A 24,022-nucleotide genomic window follows, 5' to 3' on the forward strand; every position below is an offset into this window, starting at 1 on the left:
GAGAAGTGAGCACCATGGAGGTCCCGCACCCACTGTGGACAACCACGTGCCCCAGGGTGTCAGTCAGTCAGTCAGTCAGTCAGTTTAGTCGCTCAGTCGTGTCCGACTCTTTGTGACCCCTTGAATTGCAGCACGCCAGGCCTCCCTGTCCATCACCAACTCCCAGAGTTCATTCAGACTCACGTCCATCGAGTCGGTGATGCCATCCAGCCATCTCATCCTCTGTCGTCCCCTTCTCCTCCTTCCCACAATCCCTCCCAGCATCAGGGTCTTTTCCAATGAGTCAACTCTTCGCATGAGGTGGCCAAAGTACTGGAGTTTCAGCTTTAGCATCAGTCCTTCCAAAGAATACCCAGGACTGATCTCCTTTAGAATGGACTGGTTGGATCTCCTTGCAGTCCAAGGGACTCTCAAAAGTCTTCTCCAACACCACAGTTCAAAAGCATCAATTCTTCAGCGCTCAGCTTTCTTCACAGTCCAACTCTCATATCCATACATGACTACTGGAGAAGGTAAGAACACACCAATCTGGGAGAGAAACCTTTACCTCCTGCAGTGACCCTACAGCGCCCTCTACTGGCAAAACATAACAGAGCCGGCAAAGGTGAAATATTTGCTTCTAACATCACAAAGTAGGCCAAGGAGGATGAATTGGAGATAAGAAACAGAAAAATTATTTACTGGCAAGAGTTGCAATTTGTTTGATATGAGATCAAGCAAGTCAAGTCACTTTATACTTACAGTTTTCATGGTTTATCTTCTTCTGTACACTTAATTGTGACCAATCTGCATTTTTGTATTTAAATTGCATTTCTTTTAGGTAGCGCCTAGGCGGTGCTTCTCTTTTTTAATTCTTTCAAGTTTCTGATTTTTAATTGGAGTGTTTACTTCATACACATTTATCGTATTGTAACTATTGATATGTTTGGTTTTAGTTCTACTAGTTTATTACTTTTTCTTTTTTTCAGTTTGTATCCTCTGTTTGTGCTGCTTTCTTCTTTACAACATGCTTTGGAATTTTTTTAGGATTCAATTTTTACTTTCTCTCTCGACTTTTTAGTGTATTTCTTTGCACTTTAAAAGTGACCACTCTATTGATTACAATATACATTCTTATATTTTCTCTCTACTTACAGTTAATCTTGCAATACTTGTCATAAAATGTAGAACTCTTACAATCCCATAGGTCTATTTATCTCTTCTCATCTTCCTTTGGGTTATAATTGCCCTATTATTATAACTACATACATTATAATCCCCTCAAGACAATGTTATAATTTTTGCTTTAATGAGTCCTGTATATTTTAAAGAGCTTTCACAGAAAAAAAAAAAAGCTAGTGTATTACATTTACCCAGTTATTTACAATTTCCAGTACATTTTCATCCCTGCCAAAGACTCAAGTCTCCATCTGGTATAACTTCTCTTCAGCCTGAAGCCCCTCCTTTTATTATTTCATGCAGCACAGATCTTCAGACAATAAGTTCTCTTAGCTTTGTTTTATTTTTTAAAAAATCTTTATTTCAGCTTTATTCTTGAAGGAAAGTATCAATGGATATTCTTATTCTGGGTTGTTTATCTTTTAGCACTTCAAAGATACTTTCACCTGTTTCCGGACTCCACAGTTACTGATGAAAAGTCAGCAAGATTCTGAATGGTTATCACCCATTATGTAATGTATCATTTTCCTTAAGGTGCTTTAAAGACTTCTCTTCATCTTTGGTTCTCAGCAATTTGACTTTGATTTTCCGGGATGTGGTTTTCTTTATGTCTATCATCCTTAGAGTCCTCTGAATTCTTGAATGTGAACATTTATGTCTTTCCCAAAGACTGGACATTTTCAGCTGTCTTAGAGTTCTCCAGAATAGCAGAACCAATAGAATACATAAAAAGAGGCATAAAAAAAGAGAGTTATTATAGGAATTGGCTCATATTCTTACAGAGGCTGAGAAGTCCCATGATATGTCATCTGTAAGTTGGAGAACCAGGAAATCCGGTGGTATCAGTCAGTACGTGAGGCTCAAGTACTGAGTTATGGAACTTGATTCTCATATATCAAATGGCTAAGGGCAAGGAAAGATGGATGTCTCAGCTGAGGGCAGGGCGTACGTTCACCCTTCCTCCACTGTTCACTTTGATTCAAGTTCTCATCAAATTCAACGATACCCACCCACACTGTGGAGGGTGATCTTCTTTCTTTGATCACCCATTCAAATGCTAATTACTTCTGAAAATGCTTTCACAGACACATTAGTTCAGTTCAGTTCAGTTGTCCAGTCATGTCTGACTCTTTGCAACCCCATGGTCTGCAGCACACCAGGCCTCCCTGTCCATCGCCAACTTCCAGAATTTGCTCAAACTCGTGTCCACTGAGTCGGTGATGCCATCCAACCATCTCATCCTCTGTCGTCCCCTTCTCCTGCCCCAATCTTTTCCAGCATCAGGGTCTTTTCAAATGAGTCAGTTCTTTGCATCAGGTGGCCAAAGTATTGGAGTTTCAGCTTCAGCATCAGTCCTTCCAATGAACATTCAGGACTGATTTCCTTTAGGATGGACTGGTTGGATCTCCTTGCAGTCCAAGGGACTCTCAAGAGTCTTCTCCAACACCACAGTTCCAAAGCATCAATTCTTCGGTGCTCAGCTTTCTTATAGTCCAACTCTCACATCCATACACAGACATGTCCAGAGATAATATTTTGGCACCAGGGCCTGGGTTCAAGGAAAACAATTTTTCCATGGACTAGAAGATGGGAGGGATGGTTTGGGGATGATTCAAGCACATTTTATTTATTTTACACTTTATTTATAATATTTTTATATCAGTTCTATCTCAGATCATCAAGTATTAGATCTTGGAGGTTGGGGATCCCTGTTTTCCAGCGATCTGTTGATTCAGTCTAGTTGACACATAGTATTAACCATCCCAACAAGCACTGTATCTTGAAGTAATTTTTCTGCCCGATTCTATCTTTCTCCTCCTGGATATTCAGAAGGAAACCTTTCGTTACTGCCCTAGTTCCTTTGAGTCTCCTTTCATTTTTATTAATTTTTTTTCCTTTCTACTCTCAGTTCAGTAATATCTAAACTCTTTCCCTCATCCTCTCCATCCTATTATGTCCACCCAGAGAATTTTTATTTCACATATTCTATTTTACAGTTTGATCATTTCCATTTGATTATTAGATTTGTTTTCCTTCTTTTTTGAAATTGTGTGTCTTTTCACTCACCACAACCATATCTTCCTTCACTTCACTGACCACAGCTAAAACCGCTTCTTTAAAACCCTTGTCTGCTAATTCCAACCCTTGGGTCTTCTTAGAGTCAATCTTAGCATGTTGTCTTTCTTCTTGCAACTGGGTTACAATTTTATGGTTCTTGGTATATTAAGTTACTTGGGATTTTATCCTGATCATTGTATTCTGGAACCTCTAGATTCAGTTACAGTTCTGAAGAGTGTTGATCTTTTTGTTTTAGCAATTAACTTGGTGCCTGAGTCAGGATTCTCCCAAGAAACAGAACCAATATGTATGATTATGATAAAAGAGGTGTATTTCAGGGAATTAGGTCACAAAATTACAGAGCTGGCAAACCTGGAATCTGTCGGCTACAGGCTAGAAACTCAGATGGGATTTGATGTGCAGTCTTGAGACTGAAATCGTCTCCAGAAAACCTCAGTGTTTGCTCTGAAGACCTTCAGCTTATTGGATGAGGCCCACCTGCACTGCCGAGTGTAATCCCCTTTCGCTAAAGTCGACCTATTGTAGATATTAACCATGTCGGCAAACCTTCACTAGATTAGTATTAGATTGAGTAACTGGACCGCAAGGAGATCAAACCAGTCAATCCTAAAGGAAATCAACCCTGGATAACATTGGAAGGACTGATGCTAGAGTTGAAGCTGCAATACTTTGGCCACCTGATGCAAAGAGCTAACTCATTGGAAAAGACCCTGATGCTGGGAAAGACTGAAGGCAAAAGGAGAAGGTGGATGGATGAGATGGTTAGATGGCATCACTGACTCAATGGACATGAATCTGAGCATATTCCGGGAGATAGCGAAGGACAGGGGAGCCTGGTATGCTGCAGTTCATGGGGTTGCAAAGAGTCAGGCAGGACTTTGTGACTGAATAACAGCAACAAAGAAACTGCAGACTGCCTAGCTGACGCATTAAGCTAACCATCGCACTTGGTTAGACTCACACTGCAAAGTTGCACACTTGTAGTAGATGTGCATTCTTTAAATTTTAAGTGCAAGCTACTTTCACCTTGCCCCACACATATAGGAATAAGTGGGGGATTGTACAGGGTTTATAAACACACTTTGGCTCTGTCTCTCTCACTTTTCAGGGGCTGTGGCCACCCTGAACTCTGTTACTTCGCTCTTCGCTGGAAAGACTAGGGGTTTTGTATTATAGTTTTCCCACTCAGCAACCACAGGCTACATGCTTCTTCCAAAGTTTTTATTTCCTCCAGAATCTGCCTGCTATTTTTTCACTTTCTAGTGCCTGCACATCATTGTTTTGATTTCCATCTTTGTTTTATGTTTAGCTCACAGTTTACAGATGTTATCTATAGAAGGGTGGGATCTGGTAGAAGTTTACTTGGCTATACTGAAAGCAGAAACCTCACAGGGATTGTGACTGTTAAATGAGATGATGAAAGAAAAATCTTGGCACATTTCCAGTCGATGGTGAGTGAGTGATCAATAAATGATAGCTATTATTATTTATTAGGATGAACAGCTAACAGAGTGGTTGTTCTGGTTAAACATTTGGTTCAAGGTCAAACTCTGCATGGCTCTTAGGGATCAAGGGGCAGCAAATCACCAGATTCTTCAGGAGATAATCCCATAGGGGCAAGGTCGAGGTCATGGCCAAAGTTATTTTCCAAGACTGGTTCCAGCTCCTTCCAGGAACTAGCGCTAATTCAGAAACTGAGGCAACCGTCCCATTGTAAAAATGAAAAGCTAATCCAGACATTTTTTCCAAAAGCAATAACAGAACACTGGGGCTTGGCCAAGCACTCACGACAACACGACCAGCCCACTACTATAATGTCTGCTTCACCAGGGCAAGGATTTTTATCTGGTTTATTCATGCCTATATCTCCCGGAGTCCAGTCCAGTGCTTGAAACACTGCAGATGCTCCATAAACACTGGCTAAATGAATGGATGAAAATTCAGAGAGCGAGACTCGTTTGAACTTCTGCTGGCTGAGTTTGGACATACTCTTCTGAAGCAAGGTGTGCTCTGAGAAGAAGAAAGCTGAGTCTGTGGGTAGGGGATAACGCTAAATAGCAGCAAAGAAAAGGCTCAAGGAGAAATTAAACCCTCCTCCAGAAAGCCTCCCTTTCTCAGCTCTGCCAGAGGAGTTATCTTCCATCTCAGCCTGTCCTGGGGCTGGGAAGCATTAGGACTGCATGAGTGGCCTGTGCACAACCTCTGCTTGAGGTTTCATCCACATCTGGAAGCAGTTTTGGATCATCTCGGGTTTGGCACCACCGAAACAAGGGCTCTGCCAAACCCTCACTTTCTTTCATGTTTCAACCCTAACACCCCTCAAACCATCTTGAGCCTGTTGATTCTACTTCTTCATTTTCACTTATGTCATCAAAACATTCACTTTAAACGTATCGCTGGCAATCAAAGGAATCATCTGCTGTGGGTCAGGGCAATGAATCAGCTAGATCTGGACGGTCTTCCCAGCCATGCACTGATCCCTCAGTCGCTTTCACAGTGCTCAATCTGTCCCAGCCACAAAATCTTTGCATTCACTCTTATTCAAAAGAAACTATTAAAAAAAAAAAAAGGAGCGGGTGGGACGATCTGAGAATATAGCATTGATGTATATACACAACAGTGTGTACAATAGGCAGCTAGTGGGAAGCTGCTATGCAGCCCAGGGGACTCAGCTTGGTGCTCTGTGATGACCTCCATGGGAGGGATGGGCTGGTGGGTAGACTCAAAAGGGAGGGGATATATGTATGCTTATAGCTGACTCATGCTGTTGTGTAGCGGAAACTGGCACAGAACTATAAAGCAATTATCCTCCAATGAAATTCTTTAAAATATGTGCTCACTGGAAGATATCAGGGGAATTCAGATTTATGTATACACACACACACACACACATGCATACCTCAATCTAAGGAAAATATGAACACCCAGAGATAAGCACCATGAACGTGAATCCTTCCTTTCCATAGTTTTTCTCTGCTGTGTATTTCATTCAATTGACATGATGATACAGTGTAATTTTCTACCATTTCATTTAATATAAGGAGAAATTTCATGTTATTAAATATTATATATAATGCAATCAATCAAGAAATGTTTATTGACTGTCTGCCAGATGTCTAGCAGAGAAGACAAAGCTGTTGACCTCAGGGAGCCTGATGGGTCCTAAAGGAGACACACAAGAAGTGAATCACTTAACAAGTTGTAAAGGCAGCAAGGAAGATTGAGGTAGGGTGGGAGGGTAGTGTGCTGTTTGAGGGAGGGCCTGTCTGCGGAGATGCGGTTAAGCAAAGGTCTGAATAAAGTGAGCCTCCATGATACTCCATGAAAAGAGTGACCTAATACTAATTCATAGACCGCACATCCAATATTAAATATGTTGCTGTTGAAAATACCTCACGATCAAAATGTCACTGCTGAGCACTTTGAAGGTGGCGAGCATTTTGAGTTTTGAGCGCCACTCATGAAAAACTAAAGCTGCCAAAGTGAATAAAGGGAGTTAAACAGAGGAGAAAAGGAAGAAGGAGAGGAGAGATTCTTCGGAGTTTTCCGAGAGGCTGTCTCCTGGGTTATAATCCTCGGGAAAGTCCCCAGATAAAGCTGAAACTCACGGCTGAGAAAGAAAAAAAGAGAAGGAAAAGGAAAGAATCAGTCATAGGGGGAATACAGAGAAGAGAGAGGAGAAATGATATACAAGCACGTGTCTCAGTGTGTGAGTGATGAGATGGCACCTATGGACATGGCTACATAACAGACTGGAGAGAAGATACTTTTCTACAAGAGCAGAAGTACCAGCAGAAATTCCTATTTTATTGGCCAATATAAAACAAAATGTAAAGGAGTAAGACTTTCTTGTAACAGCCTAACATTCATCTTTGGTAAGGGTTCTATTTTTGCTAGTCTTGCCCTTTCGGCAGCCACAGGCTAGGCAGAATCAATTAGGCCCTTCTTAAGTTCCTATAGAATTGTATCTGTGCCAAGCACAGTGCTTGGTAATTAGAAGGGATGGAAACACTGTTTCCTGAGTGAATAAACACATTAAGAACGACATTTAATAAAGTCTATCCCATATTATAGATTCAAGCATAATTTTTTCCTAGGGGTGTCGTCAGGTCCCTGGGAAATAGTCCCTCCTCTTCTATATTTATGGTATTTGGTGCAGTAGAGAATATGCTGTGTAAAGGAAGATAGGAAGGAAGGAGGCAGGAATAAGACCTCTCACTACAGGCAAGAAAATCAGTTAAACAAAAGCCATGGCAACAGGAACCAGGAATTCCAGAGGAACCAAAAAGGGAAAAGAAAAGACAAGGTTAAAAAAAGCAGGGGGGAGGGAGGAGGAGAACGGGGCCAGAGGGAAGAAGCGAGGGAGCCACGCTCACAGCGGACAAACCCGAAGCTCGAGGCGCCCTCAGGTCCAGCCGGGAAGCAACTTGTTCAGTGTTGCTAGGCCAGTGCTGTGACTTGGCAAGTCTGATTTGGATTCAGAAACAAAAAGCCAAGGCCTGTCTGGTTTCAGTGCAAAAGACTTAAGCATTATACAAGTAACAATAAAGCAGCAGCAACTACTACCACCATTTCCACCATTTATTACCTATCATGGATATGTCACGGGGTCTGCCATTTTTCTCTCTAATTCTCATCACAATATGGGCATGATTATTCCTCACCTCAAAGTGAGGTGAATACGGCACAAAAAGGTGAAATTACAAGCCCAGAATCACAGGGGAAAAAAAGCTGCAAGGTATAATTTAAACCAGGTCAGTTTCGGTATGAAGCTGTGCTGTGCACTAGTAGACTAGCCCATAGAAATGCGTCTCTGGGCTTCTCAGGTGGCTCAGACAGTAAAGAATCCACCGGCAGTGCAGGAGACCTGGGTTCAATCCCTGGGTTGGGAAGATCCCCTGGAGAAGGGAACGGCAACCCATTCCAGTATTCTTGCCTGGAGAATTGCATGGACAGAGGAGCCTGGTAGGCTGCAGTCCAGAGGGTCACAAAAAGTTGGCCACAACTGAGCGATTAAGCACACACACACAGAGCATCTCATGCCTGTCAAGCGCTTCAGAAGTTGTTACCTGCTCTTAAAGCCCCTCCCTGCAATCAGAAGCCATTTCAGACGACCACTGTCTCCCTGGGGCCCCACAGTAGCAGACACCGGAAAGTGTATCTGATCAGCTTCATGCACCGCCTGGCTTGTATGGTCCAGGCAAGAGGCTGTGTTGCATCTCAAGGTTCATGGCTGCTCAGCTGCTGCTCGGCGCCGTGGAACCCCAGGCTCTGTGTTGGCTGACAGCCCCCAACTCCCTTCTTTTCTTTGCCACTGTGGTGGTGTAGTAACAGGGCATTCTGTTCTGTGGGCACTCCTCATTCAATACATGTTCATGTGTGCTTCAACATTCTGGGAGGAGGCATGGCCTCCTAAAAGTGGATTCTAGGCATGGGATTTAAAATAGCTAATGTCAACTACACTCAAAATTGTCAGTACTTGTTTGAAAGTCCAATACTTTGGCCACCTGATGCAAAGAACGGACTCATTGGAAAAGACCCTGATGCTGGGAGAGATTGAAGGCAGGAGGGGAAGGGGATGACGCAGGATGAGATGGTTGGATGGCATCACTGACTCAGTGGACATGAGTTTGAGCAAGCTCCAGGAGATGGTGATGGACAGGGAGGCCTGACGTGCTGCAGTCCATGGGGTCGCAAAGAGTCAGACACGGCTGAGCAACTGAACTAACTAACCAACTTCTGCTATTTTGTGTCCGTTTCTCCTGTATCCTTCTTACTAGATCTCAGAGAGGCCATTCCATGGGCTGGTCTATATTATCATCTTCCTATTGAAAGATGGGCTTGAATGATAGCTTTGTAGCTTCTTTGTTCTGTGATGCTAGTCTGCTTACTTAAGCTGTCTGTGCCTTCTTCTTTCTTTAAATGTTGTATTGAGATATAATTGACATGTGTGTGTGCTCAGTCATGTCTGACTCTTTGTGAGCCCATGGACTATAGCCCGCCAGGCTCCTCTGTCCATGGGATTCTCCAAGCAAGATTACTGGGATGGGTTGCTATTTCCTCCTCCAGGGGATCTTCCTGACCCAAGGATTGAGCCCTCATCTCCTAAGTCTCCTGCACTGGCAGGCAGATGTTTTACCGCTGAGCCACAAATATGCTGTCCTCTATAACTTGGTGCCTTTTAAAAGAAAATTCCACATATAAATATGACCATATGATATTTGTCTTTCTCTATATGAAAGACAAATTACAATTATTATTACATTCATCATAATATCCTCAAGATTTGTCCATGTTCTTGCAAATGGCAAGATTTCATTCTATTTTATGGTTGAATAATGTTCCATTGTGTGTGTACTGTATGTATACAAATGCATATATGTGTATACATACATACATACATACATACATATATATATATATATACATACATACATATATATATCACATTTTCTTTATCCAGTCAGTTATCAGTGGACACTTGGCTTGTTTCCCTATCTTGGCTATTATGAATAGCGCTGAAATGAATATAGGGGTACAGGTTTTTTGGATAGTGTTTCATTTCCTTCAGATGAATACCCAGGGTGAAACTGCTTGATTATGTGGCAATCCTATGTTTAAATTTTTGAAAAACCTCCATACCGTTTTCCATAGAGGCTGCATCAATTTACATTCCTCCTCAACAGAGCACAAGCGTTTTCTTTTCTCCACATCGTTGCCAACACTTGTTCCTTCTTATCCTTTTGATGATAACCATTCCAACAGGTGTGAGGTGAAACTCACTGTGTTTTTATTTGCATTTCCCTGATGACTAATGATGTTGAGCATCTTTTCATGTGCCTGTTGGCTATCTGCATGTCTTCTGTGGAAAAAATGTCTGTTCAGTGCCTCTGCCCATTTTTTAAATTGGATTGTTTGGGGGTTTTGCCATTGAGTTATACAAGTTCACTATTTATTTTGGATATGAACTCCTCTGGACCTTATTTTCTTCATTTTGAAGTGAGTGATAACAATCCCGCATCCCATGGTGAGAGTTAAATTGAGAAGAAAATTGTAAAACCCTTAATATTCTCATAATAGATACTCAGTAAGGATGAAAATCATGGGAGTAGTAGCTGTTGCTGTTTTGTTGTTATTTTTAAAGTTCTTGTCTTTTACTCTGGAACCAGATTGGCCTTGGCTTTTTCCTTCTGCATGTTATAAATTATCTGTTCCTTAATAAGCTTCCACCATCATCTTATTTATTCTTCAAAATAACTCTGGAGGAGTTGAGAAGAAAATATTAGCTCTTGATGTTGGGGGAAACAGAAGGTCTTTCTGGAAGAAGTGGCCTTTGGGCCAGGCTGTAAAGGAAGGTTCGTTCCATATCAGGGCAAAGTGAGAAGATCTGGTTGAGAGTGGTTGCTATGGGTGTCCCTTCAGAGCTTCCATGAGTATGGCCCAGGAATGCAGTTTATATACTGAACTTTGTCCTGGGAAATCAGCAAGCTTGGCAAGGATCTTTAATGCCCTTTGAAATATGGTATACTTGAGTACATTGTAAAGTTCATGTAAGGGACCTCCAATCAGCTGGTGATGGCAGGAGAGTTTAAGGATGATAAAGATCGGTCTGAAGTAAGGTGACTTGGGGTTTGTGGGCTGCAGGATGCATCAGTAATGTTTTGGGAAGAAACACCATGAGTCACAAGCTACAGCTGTATATCTTTATAGTGCTTAACAAGAATTCTCCTAATGCAACTTCACTTTGGAATCAGCAACATTTTTATAGTCCAAACCATCTGCCTCTTAGACATCCTGTGTGTCACTCACATGCGTGTGTGTGCACACGCATACACACACCCACACGAAATCAGGCCTTGACTTCAAACGACTTCTTAATACTTGACTTTTTCTAATAGCCTCAACTGAACTTGTGTGCCTTCTTTCTGAATGAATGACAGTGTCCAGTGAAAATCCATGTATTTCTAAGGTAGACCAATCAAGCCCATGGCAATTTAACTAAACTTTGCTCCACTTGTTACTCCAATTTCTGCTTATGAAAGCCTGATTCATTTGCAAGTATGTTTTAAGGGAAATGTATAGCAACTCATAATTAAAGGCATGCTAGAGGAGTGCCTCTCCCTAAATATTTGTTTTAAATTAAGTGAGCCATGCTTATTCATCAGAAGTTTACTATATTATATACTAGAAAACATGGAAATATATTTGCCACACGTGGCAAAGCAATGGTAGATATTTGTGCATCTTTTGGGTTCATAAATCTGATTTTTAATAGTTTTATACCAAATGAAAAGAAATGCAAAAAAACAAAATGGCTGTCTGGGGAGGCCTTACAAATAGCTGTGAAAAGAAGAGAAGCGAAAAGCAAAGGAGAAAAGGAAAGATATAAGCATCTGAATGCAGAGTTTCAAAGATTAGCAAGGAGAGATAAGAAAGCCTTCCTCAGCGATCAATGCAAAGAAATAGAGGAAAACAACAGAATGGGAAAGACTAAAGATCTCTTCAAGAAAATTAGAAATACCAAGGGAACATTTCATGCAAATATGGGCTCGATTAAGGACAGAAATGGTATGGACCAAACAGAAGCAGAAGATATTAAGAAGAGGTGGCAAAAATACACAGAAGAACTGTACAAAAAAGAGCTTCACGACCCAGATAATCATGAGGGTGTGATCACTCACCTAGAGCCAGACATCCTGGAATGTGAAGTCAAGTGGGCCCTAGAAAGCATCACTATGAACAAGGCTAGTGGAGATGATGGAATTCCAGTTGAGCTATTTCAAATCCTGAAAGATGATGCTGTGAAAGTGCTGCACTCAATATGCCAGCAAATTGGGAAAACTCAGCAGTGGCCACAGGACTGGAAAAGGTCAATTATCATTCCAATCCCAAACAAAGGCAATGCCAAAGAATGCTCAAACTACCACACAATTGCACTCATCTCACACGCTAGTAAAGTAATGCTCAAAATTCTCCAAGCCAGGCTTCAGCAATATGTGAACCATGAACTTCCAGATGTTCAAGCTGGTTTTAGAAAAGGCAGAGGAACCAGAGATCAAATTGCCAACATCCTCTGGATCATGGAAAAAGGAAGAGAGTTCCAGAAAAACATCTATTTCTGCTTTATTGACTATGCCAAAGCCTTTGACTGTGTGGATCACAATCAACTGTGGAAAATTCTTCAAGAGATGGGAATACCAGACCACCTGACCTGACTCTTCAGAAACCTATATGCAGTTCAGGAAGCAACAGTTAGAACTGGACATGGAACAACAGACTGGTTACAAATAGGAAAATGAGTACATCAAGGCTGTACATTGTCACCCTGCTTATTTAACTTCTATGCAGAGTACATCATGAGAAACGCTGGGCTGGAAGAAACACAAGCTGGAATCAAGATTGCTGGGAGAAATATCAACAACCTCAGATATGCAGATGACACCACCCTTATGGCAGAAAGTGAAGAGGAACTAAAAAGCCTCTTGATGAAAGTGAAAGAGGAGAGTGAAACAGTTGGCTTCAAGCTCAACATTCAGAAAACTAAGATCATGGCATCTGGTCCCATCACTTCATGGGAAATAGATGTGGAAACAGTGTCAGACTTTATTTTTCTGGACTCTAAAATCACTGGAGATGGTGACTGCAGCCATGAGATTAAAAGACGCTTACTCCTTGGAAGGAAAGTTATGACCAATCTAGACAGCATATTGAAAAGCAGAGACATTACTTTGCCAACAAAGGTCTGTCTAGTCAAGGCTATGGTTTTTCCAGTGGTCATGTATGGATGTGAGAGTTGGACTGTGAAGAAAGCTGAGTACTGAAGAATTGATGCTTTTGAACTGTGGTGTTGGAGAAGACTCTTGCGAGTCCCTTGGACTGCAAGGAGATCCAACCAGTCTATTCTAAAGGAGATCAGCCCTGGATGTTCTTTGGACGGACTGATACTGAAGCTGAAACTTCAATACTTTGGCCACCTCATGCGAAGAGTTGACTCACTGGAAAAGACCCTGATGCTGGGAGGGATTGGGGGCAGGAGGAGAAGGGGACGACACAGGATCAGATGGCTGGATGGCATCACCGACTTGATGAACATGAGTAACTGAACTGAACTGCACTGAGAGGTATTTGCTGCTTTGTGAGATGAGAAAGCCTGCTCCTCCATACTTTCCCCAACCTTTCCTTCTGACTTAAATCAACTATGCCCCTACTTTTATTTTGTCAAGATTTTAGGCTTGCCAGGTAAAATTTAGGACACCCAGTTAAGTTTTAAGTTTGGGTACATAATGAAAAACTTTTAGTATAATTACATCCCAAATATTGCACGGGACATAGTCATACTAAGAAAATATGTGTTGCCTGTCTGAAATTCTAATTTAAATGAACACCCTCAGTGTTTATTTGCTAAATCTGGAAACTACATTTCCATTCTCTTCTGAAACTGAACACAGTGTTTCCTATTTTATCTTCAGATGAGTTTAAAACACTCAGCACCATCACACTTCATGATGCTACTTTCTACTGCACAATAAGGAGTTCAGCTTGGGGCATAGAATCCCAGGACTACTGAGACAGAATATAGCTTTCATGTGATTTAATTGATTTATTTCATTTTATTGAAGAAAAATCCCAGACCCAAAGTGGGTAATGAGCTTACACAACCCCACAACAAAAATTGGAGGTAGATGTTTTATAGTCCTTTTTCTCTTTCCTACCATTTTCTTCCTTACCCAAAATCAGATTTTTCTGTCCATGTCCATACTTAAAGACTCTGAATTAGGTCTTCATGGTACACAAAGAGAGGTAATATTCACAACTTGCATGTATTTCTCATCCTACAATGGTGAAGCTGGTGTCTTCAGTAGTGTACTCACTAATGCAGAAGGCTTTAGACCCACATGGACTAGAGTTCAAATCCCAATTTCACACTTGCTAGACTGCGACCTTGGGCACATCCCTAAACTGTCTGAACCTCACCAATAAAGTCTGCTTTGTAGTTGTTACAAGGAAGAACTAAGATGGTGTATGTGGTACCCTGAGCATCATGCATGATGAACCATAACAGCCACTCCACACATGAGAGCGGTGGTTCTTACCCACAGGATAAGTCCAATCACTAACCCCAGCTTCACATCCATCAGGGACTGAGGGTGATATTAGAACCACAGAAAGATAAAAATATTTTCAGAGCCCCTTTGAGGAGACACTCACCCTCACTCTCCACTTTCTTGTTTCTCATGTCTTTGTGCATTTATTCCATCAAGTATCAGTTCAGTTCAGTCATGTCCGACTCTTTGTGAGAGTTTACTCAAACTTATGTCCATTGAGTCAGTGATGTCATCCAGCCATCTCATCTTCTGTCGTCCGCTTCTACTCCTGCCTTCAATCTTTCCCAGCATCAGGGTCTTATTCCAGTGAGTCAGTTCTTCACATTAGGTGGCCAAAGTATTGGAGCTTCAGCTTCAGCATCAGTCCTTCCAATGAATATTTAGGACTGATTTCCTTTAGGATGGACTGGTTTGATCTCCTTGCAATCCAAGGGACTCTCAAGAGTCTTCTCCAATACCACAGTTCAAAAGCATCAATTCTTCGGTGCTAATCTTTCTTTATAGTCCAACTCTCACATCCATACATGACCACTGGAAAAACCATAGCTTTGCCTAGATGGACCTTTGTTGGCAAAGTAATGTCTCTGCTTTTTAATATGCTGTCTATTTTGGTCATGGCTGCAGTCACCATCTACAGTGATTTTGGAGCCCAAGAAAATAAAGTCTCTCACTCTTTCCATTGTTTCCCCATCTATTTACCATGGGATGGATCCTATGATTTTAGTTTTTTGAATACTGAGTTTTAAACCAGCTTTTTCACTCTCCTCTTTCACTTTCATCAAGAGTCTTTTTAGTTCTTCACTTTCTATCATAAGGGTGGTGTCGTCTGCATATCTGAGATTATTGATGTTCCTCCGGCAATCTTGATTTCAGCTTGTGCTTCATCCAGCCCAGCATTTCACATGATGTACCTTGCCTATAAGTTAAATAAACAGGTGTATGGTATAAATAAGCAGGTATACCATATAAATAAGCAGGTATAATTAAATAAGCAGGTATACCATGAAGTATAGGGACTACAAATTCTACTAGGTACTTGAGTATTTAAACACCTTTGTTGTTGTTCAGTCACTAAGTTATGTCTGACTCTTTGTAACCCCACAGACTGCAGCACACCAGGCTCTCCTGTCCTTCACTATTTTCCGGAGTTTTCTCAGATTCATGTCTATTGAGTTGGTGGTGCTACATAACCATCTCATCCTCTGCTGTCCCCTTCTCCATTAGCCTTCAATCTTTCTGAGCATCAGGGTCTTTTCCAATGAGTCAGCTCTTCGCATCAGGTGGCTAAAGTATTGGAGCTTCAGCTTCAGCATCAACCCTTCCAGTGAATATTCAGGGTTGATTTCCTCTGGGATTGAAACACATCTTAAGTTTTGTTTCATTTATTCTTGGCCTTTTCCCTGTTTTTTTTTTTTTTTTCCCCTCTGAATATGTGCTGGGGCATCTGGTGGGAAGCATAGGTAACCAGCTTGGGCAAAGGTACAGACTGTTCTGTTGGGTGAAGCCTGAGGAGGGCTCACAGTCTCTTTCGGGTGGGTGCAGCAGCTGCCTGACTTGTCCCTTTGCCCCCTGATCTGAGCTCACAGTGCAGCCTCCCACAGCCCCGTACCGCTCCCAGGGAGATGCGTGCACAGTGTAGATCTTAGCAGATCACGCCTCCGCATAAATCAGCCACAACCCAGCAGGTCCCCTGCAGAGGTAGGACCTCTCCCCGCTAGCCCAGCATGCGAACGACCCCAAAGGGCCCTCCAGCTTCATCCCTCCGCCCTCCCCCCCACCATGCTTTGATCCAACAACACTGTCATCTTTCAATAGTGTTGGTCTCACTCTTGCTCTGCCCAGAAATCTCCCGCTTCCCTTCCCCACCAGGGAGCCTTTCTAAACACTTTCTGCCCTGTTGAAATAACACATCTTCTGGGGAACTGCTTCCACCCCTACCCCACGCAGTGTTAGCAATTCCTTTTCTACAGCTTTTTGCTAATACATTCGGATACTCAGTGGTGCCTTTGAAATGTCATTCACCAAGGGCACATCAAGGTCATTAAGAGTCACTCAGGGCCAAAACACGGGCATCCAGGCCTTCTTCCAGATCAGAGTCTCATCAGCTTTTGTCAGTTGTAGATGCACAGTTCTCTTCCATCCCCTGCACATAGATTATGGCATATTCCAACAAAATCCAGTCTTCAGCCTCTGCTGTTACCCCATCTTTCACCATCCAGAGTGAACCAGGCAACCTGCTCTACAGATCCACAAATAATTCTGAATTCCATCCTGCAAGGTACGATACATACCTCTTTTGTTTCACTGACCACTTTAAAAATGGATCCTCGTTACACCCTTGCCTTACCCACTAGACTGAGAAGTCCTCAAGGCCAAGGACTGAATAGAAGCATGTTGTTTCAATCCAGTAAATGCACAGCAGAGTGCTAAGTTCACCGTAGATATTCACATGCAGGGTGAGTGAATGAATGAATGAATGAAGGCATATGTAAATGTTATGGAAGATCTGAGCAAATAACCACTATGCCATAGTGACATGCCACGTGAACCAAAGTCAGCAGTTATGCGTCTCCAAGAAAAAGAAACAAGAACGCTGTTTCATGTCAGAACAAGCAGAGCATGTCAGAACTATGATCTGTCTTTGCTACTAAAAATAAATTTAGGGAATAATTTTCAAAGCTGTCTATCAGAAAGGTGACCTGCCCGATAGGTAATAAGAATGTGGTAGTGTGGTTGTCAAGGCATCAGCCCTGGGGTACCAGGTGCTAGAAGGACTCGCTAACCAGCACAGGGCGGAACCTAACAGGCAGCATCACTCGCTGAACAAAGTGACTGTGGACAGCAGGTCCTGGGCCACTGTCTGAGCCTGACGCTCCTGAACAGGCTTTTGCTGGGGGACCTGACACAGCACATGAGGCCTGACTTGGCCTTGGGTGTCTCTTGGCTTACAAATGGGGGCTGAGGACTATATGCTGCCCAGTCATCCAGAGGACTCAGGGACGCTGATGGAGCTCTGATTTTTGAGTGCCTGCTGTGCACATCATTTCGTGTGCTTGCAAAGATTGCTCCCCAATGATTAGTATGATATGTCCCCTTTCACAGCTGAATGCGTTACCCAAACTCTTCAAAGCTGAGCAGCCATGTTATCTAAATATGCCAGATGCCTGTGATGGTACACAAGTGAACAGGAGAACTGTATCCTAAACTTGGGATGTTGTTTACCAGCTGAGTGATCCAAGGTCTCAGCCTAAGTGTGACAGCCTATAAAATAGGGCTTCCCAGGTGGCGCTAGTGGTAAAGAACCTGCCTGCCAATGCAAGAGATGTGGGTTCTGTCCCTGGGTCGGGAAGATCCCCTGGAGGATAAGTTGACATTAATAATACTTAGAAACAGGTCCTTTTGAAGATTGAATGAAATAGTGTAGTATGTATGTGAAAGCTCTTTGTAAATGAGTGGGTGTTGTCATTGTGATCAGCCTTTTAAGTCAGCATCCGCATTTTGGAACCTGTACAGTTCAAAGAGATTCCATTCATACAGGAACATGCCTGGTGCATAATGGTTGTTATTTATCTCACCAGAGTTTCTCAGCCTTGGCACTGTTGACACCTGAGACAGATGGTTCCTTACTCTATGGGGCTGTGGATTGTAGGATACTTAGCAACGTTCCTGACTTACCCACTAGATGCCTGTAGCATGTACTCCCCCCAATCCTATAATTGGGAAAACTCCTCAGATGTCGCCAGATGTCCGCTGGGCAGCAAAGCCATCCTCCATTGAGAACTACCAGTCAAAGGATTCATCATGTGTCAGATTGTGGTAATAATTTTATATGTGTATCCATCTGAACCCTGTGACCCTCTTAAGAGTTAGTATAAAGTAAACAGTACAATTCTCATTTGATAAGTGAAATCAAATTTCAGAGGTTGTAATGAATGTACCCAAGTTCATGCAGAAGACGGGAAGCCCATTCCTGGGCCAGGGCTCTGGGACTCTGAAATCTGTGACCTGCACTGTGCTGTACTCAAAAGGACGGAAGCCCAGCCTGGGTGGCTTTGGTGAGCTGGCAGACAAGAGAGTTGCCAAGTGTTAAAAACTGGCCAGGCCCCTGCAGGGCCAATAAATTTCAGTGCTAGTTGACAATAGGGCTCATTCTTATTCTGATTCCTTATTCCTCCCATGATCAGGCTTTAGCTCTTGATGATGGTGCTATTTATGGCATTGACCTTTAAGCATATCCTGGTCTTCTGGACCCCAGACACTATGGAAAGAGCTTCAGAACCAGCAAATGGGATTCAAGCCCTCCTTTGTTGACAAAGCCCAATTTTTGAGCCACCACCGATGGCCCTGGACTGTTTGACTTTTGACTTTTTAGCAAGCAGGACATTTCTGCTTCATGTGCTGCGGGCATTCACTTGATGAAATAGACACTGTGGACATGGCGATGCTGACCCCCAGACTACAGCAACGCCCCCTCCCTCATCTATGACAAGAATAACAGTGAAGCCAGTTACGATAGCTAAGTCACAGCTACAGGAAGTACCACTGGCCTTGTTACCTTAATACAGCTGAGTTGGGGACATCAGGTCTGTCCAAAAAGTAAACTGTGGCCTCAGCTGGACACATTTTAGGCTGAAGCACACCAACTTCTGTTCAGTTGTGCAAGAAAAAAGCCAAATAAATGATTACGTATGAAATAGACAGCCAATATCTGAACTATTGCATTTAAAAAGTAAAATAAGTTGGGCTTCCCAGGTGGCACAGTGGTAAAGCTGCCTCCTGCCAACACAGGAGGCACAGGAGACAAGGTTTCCATCCCTGGGTTGGGAAGATCCCCTGGAGAAGGAAATGGCAACTCACTAAAGTATTCTTACCTGGGAAATCCCATGGACAAAGGAGCCTGGAGGGCTACAGCCCATGGGGTCACCAAGAGTCAGGCACGACTGAGCACAGCACACATATCTCAACTGTTATGTCTGAAAACTAACATACGTTAGTGAATGTTTAATGACTTTTAGCTTTTAGGGGAATGTCCTTTACTCTGCGAGGTTTTTTGATCGACATTCTCCTGCCTCAGGTTTCATACCAATTTTCAAGGACACACAAGTGAAAGTAGAGTATGTCGTCTCTTAAGCACCCTTCCGTCACATCTGGTTCATAAGTCGGAGATTCAGGGGCCTTCTCCAGTGGTCCAGCGGTTAAGACTTCACCTTCCAATGAGGGAGATGGGGTTTGATCCCTTGTCAGGAAGCTAAGATTCCACATTCCTCTTGGCAAAAAAAAAAAAAAAAAACATAAAAAAAGAAGCAATGTTGTAACAAAGTCAATAAAGATTATTAAAATGGTCCACATCAAAAAAAAAATCTTAAAAATCAGAGCTCTCCAGTCTCATATTGCCTTGGCTTCCTCCATCGGTGAGTCTGCCCCTCTCTCTTCACCCCTCTCCCCACCCTCTGTCTCTCCCCTCCCATCTGACCTGAAAAGTGATCAGCCAGCAGAGGACTAGGGGGAAGCTCTCGTGTTGGCATCCAGAGTACTTGTGTGATGGAACAGCATCTGTCTGGTAGCAGAGTCAGACTCTGCCGGCAGCTGTGCGGAGATACTAGATCTGGCAGTAGGAGGCAAACTCAGGGATGACGGTGTTGACGAATCGACAAAAATAGTCTGTGTCCTGTTGTGAGGAAGGGAGGGGATGGGAGAGGGGGCCAAAGAGACGGTGCCGCGGGCTCTGTGCGAGAGAAACACGTGCTTTACAAACCCAGACGTGGACAGTGTGACTCCAAGCTTTGGGAGGCCCTCTTGTTTTGGAAGAAAAGAATATTCAAGCCGGGTGGCCTCCTGGTGCCAGGGCCGGTCTCTGTCAATGCCTCTCTGTTAGTCAGCCATGGCCTACTTCTCTTTGTTGGTCAGACTGAACTGCAGTTGGCCGCCCCTCCACTCCTCCTGCACCACCTCTTTTGGGAAGCTTGCAAAGAGCTTAAGGGAAGTCGCCAAGGAAGTGACTGGTTTTACTGGAAAGCAGAGCCCCTGACCTGTTGAAGGGCCCTCAGGCTGGGCCCTTCCTTCTCTTTCCCACACTCCCTCCTCGTGGCCCACTTTGGTCCTCTTACTTTGGGGATGTCGTTTCAGCCCAGCCGTCTCCATCTGTAAACAGAGGGAGGTGGGAACAAATATTGATTCAAGGGATTAGACCCACAAAGAAAGAAAAGAGTCCTCTTGCTGCCAGCCAAACAGGGCATCCTCTAAATGCATCTGCCAGCAGAATAAGTAAGTCTTGTACTCAGTCAAGAGAGACAATGGCCCAGGTCCTTGTCATGCCAGAGAGGAAGCAGCTTAGCATCGCTGGGTCACCCTCTGTTAAGTGAGCTTGAGTAAGTGGTGGCAAGAGGTTGCTGAGTGGTGGGCGGAGTGCTGACTATTCTGCCAGCTGATGCTATTGAACTCACTTCCAGGGGAACGCAGCAGGAATACGTTGTGGACAATGCCCCTTCTATTCTGACTAACTGCTGGTGCCAGACCCTAAGCTGGCGGTTGACCACCTAATAGCAATGGCACCTTCTTCCTGCCCCAGGGGAACCCACATTCTATTCCAAGAACCAAGGATAGGAGGCAAGGGAAGGAGAAAAGAACCAGAGCATGTGCATTCATTCATTCAACAAATACAAGATGAGTTCCTCTCTGGGCCAGGCACTAATGTGTACCCCAGAGACACAGGAGTGAACAGTACAGTAACGACCAGAGTATTCATCATCGGGTACTCATCTGAGCTTTCGGTCCCTGTGACATGCTTATGAGTCCATCATTATTATTATTGGCCCCAGTTTACATGTGAGGAAAATGAGAGAACAGAATTAAGTTACTTTACCCACACTCAGAAGTAGAGCTGGAATTTGAAATTGGACAACCTGGGCCCAAAGCTTTAAAGAAGAGGGTAGGATGGAGGAGTGGGATATTAGATGGGGCCATTCTCAGGAGAGAACTTTGAGCTGAGAGCCTGAGTAACCAGAATGAGGCACTGCTGACCATGAACCAGATCTGTGGTGGGAATCATAAATGTCCTCCCTTCCCATTCCCACAACAGCCCTAACAGGCAGCTCAGAGCACCCTCATTTCCAAAGAGGAAATGGAAGCTCACATTTAGGTAGATCACCAGGATGCATGACTTTAATGTGGTAGAGTTGGAATTTGTGGCCCCATCTTTCCAACTCTAAAGTCCATGTTTTATTAAATATCTGCTGGCCACACTGTGCCACAAAATGGAAAATGTTACTATAATTATGTCTGGAAGATTTGAAAGCTCACTGGTGTGGATCTGTCTTACCTGAGATGGGCTTCAGGGGGGAAAAGCCTGTGTAACAGAGACCTACTGGATGAGTTGGCCAAATCTATGCAAAGAGGTGAGACTGGGGTGCAGGAATTCTTGGAAGCAGGTACAGAGCAGGTCCAAAGGCACAGAGCAGCTAAACACAGCAACTAAACACTAGGGCGTATCTAGGAAACAATACCCAGATGTGGTTAGAACTATGTGCCAGGGCTGGATTATTAAGAGAAGAAACTGGAAGGCAAGGTTAGGGCAAGTTTTGAAGAGTATGGGTTACTATATTAAATTGTGTGACATAAAGAATAAATTATATTAAAATCATAAAATCTCACTATATCATGAGACCCATGAAATGCATTTCAGCCAACGTTTATTAAGCACCTCCTATGTGTACATTTCTACTGAGGTGGCCAGAAAGATCAGGTTGGCCATAAGTTGCTTTGTAAAATCCTGAACAGACTTTTTGGCCAACCAGTACATAAGGAGCTCAGGTTAAAACAAATGCCTTTTGCTTTCAATTCTTGTAGGTAAATCTCCGTCATGCGTATCAATCTGCTTTCTGGACCTGGAAGGTAAGCTGCCGCAGGTCTGACTTGGGCATTGTTTTCTGGTTGAGGATCCTGCCTTAGGGTCACCAGCTTGAGTGTCAATTTTCATTTCAGAGCCTGTGGATCTAGGAGGAGAGAAGATTGGAATGAAAATCTGTATTGACCTCAGAGCAGTCTTTGGAACTTGCTTTTCTTTAAAAAAAAAAAAAAATGGTATCACCTCATTTTATTCTGCTTTGCCTTTTTTTCAGGAAAAGAACAAAATGAAGCAAGGGCAGGGAACACGTCCTGTAAATATCAGGCTCTCTGCTGGCTAGTTTCTGATGAAGCCTGATTGTAGGTTTCCATCTGTAGGCAGCAGCCGGGCACCCCGAGAAGCTTGTCCTTAGTCTCAGCCTCAGTTTCTTCATCTGCAACAAAGGGATAATAACAGAGGCCTATGACATAAAAATAAGGTCATACATATAACATACTGGCATATGAACAAGTGCTCAGCATGTATTGGAATGGATTATAATTATCACTAATAATAATTCTACCAAGTGTTAGTTTTGAAGTGTGCAGTTGGAAGGAAAATTTTTTAATTGGGGGATAAAGACTCCCCTATCAGAGGCAAATATGCCATATTTCAAGCACCTATTTATCCCCTAAACACAATGATCACATTTATTTCTCAAACCATGCTGAAACACAAGGATCATCTACCCATCTCAAAGATGAAGAAACCTGGCTTGGAAAATTAAAGAGGAACTGAGGATAGGCTTTGTCTGACACTTGCTTAGCACATAATGTGTTCACCCGCTCATCTAACAGAATACTTTTGAGCAATTATAATCTGTTATGCACTGTGCTAGGCTCTGCTTGGTATACAGTCAACAAAATTGATAAGGAGTTTCCTCTAGTGGAACTCCAAGCCTGGTGATTTGCTTAAAAGAGGTGGGGCTCGTTTAGAATGGGACAGTTACTCAGGGGAGAAGGGATCCAGGCAAATGAAATTGAAAAGAATTTAGTATTTTCTTGGAAATTATAAAGGGTCAAGTCGGTGACCAAATTCATGAGAGGCAGAGTGATTCTCATGAGGATAAGAAAACAGGGAGTGGCCAGATCATGGGAGCTTCACTAAGAAATGTGAACCCTGATTTAAAAAACCTACTTATAGAGGGGCTTTCCTGGTGGTCTAGTGGTTAAAGTCTCTTCATGCTTCCACTGCAGGGGTCACGTGTTTGATCCCTAGTCAGGGAGCAAGGATCCCAAAAGTGACATGGCCAAATATATAAATACATACATTTTTTAAAAGTGTAACATGTCTTAAAAGATTATTTGTGGAACTTCTTCACTAACTTTTTGGATACTGCTGGATATAAGAGTCTAGTTTGGAGAATAAGTGGGTGAGAGATGCCATCCCAATCAGTACTACATTCAGTCTCGTTCACAGAAAATCAACCATGTAGTATTTAAGCAAATCATATAACCATATTTTAAAATGGCATAAGCATAAACTTGTAGATAGATGGGTGCAAGGATGGTCAAGGTCAGATTTTTCATTAATTTTCTTAGCCTTTCCCTCATACTCATCACATGGCTGCTTTAGCTCCCAGCCTTACACCCTCATTCCAAGTCAGGAGAAGTGAGGAGAAGCATAAAGACAGGTTAAACAATAATGGTGATATTTGAATCTCTAAACATAATTCATTTTATTATCATGCTTTATAATGTAACTTACTTATAGTTCTTCACATGTGTCTAATATTCTATAATAAAAGCTTTTAAGAGAAGGCAAGTTATCAAACATATGAATAGCATGAAGCAATTTA

General features: G+C 42.8%; 1 long non-coding RNA gene across 1 annotated transcript in view; it reads left to right on the plus strand.

Annotated features, from left to right (window-relative positions):
* LOC132344249 (uncharacterized) overlaps positions 1 to 22,627 on the plus strand; it is a 38,315-nt gene extending 15,688 nt beyond the window's left edge. The window contains exons 3-4 of the long non-coding RNA XR_009493437.1: positions 22,188 to 22,232; positions 22,323 to 22,627. This is a non-coding gene — a long non-coding RNA (uncharacterized lncRNA). The remainder of the gene's footprint in view (positions 1 to 22,187; positions 22,233 to 22,322) is intronic.
* The last annotated feature ends 1,395 nt before the right edge of the window (positions 22,628 to 24,022 follow it).

This window comes from Bos taurus, chromosome 29 (assembly GCF_002263795.3).
Source record: "Bos taurus isolate L1 Dominette 01449 registration number 42190680 breed Hereford chromosome 29, ARS-UCD2.0, whole genome shotgun sequence".
In the NCBI taxonomy this organism is placed as follows: Eukaryota; Metazoa; Chordata; class Mammalia; order Artiodactyla; family Bovidae; genus Bos; species Bos taurus.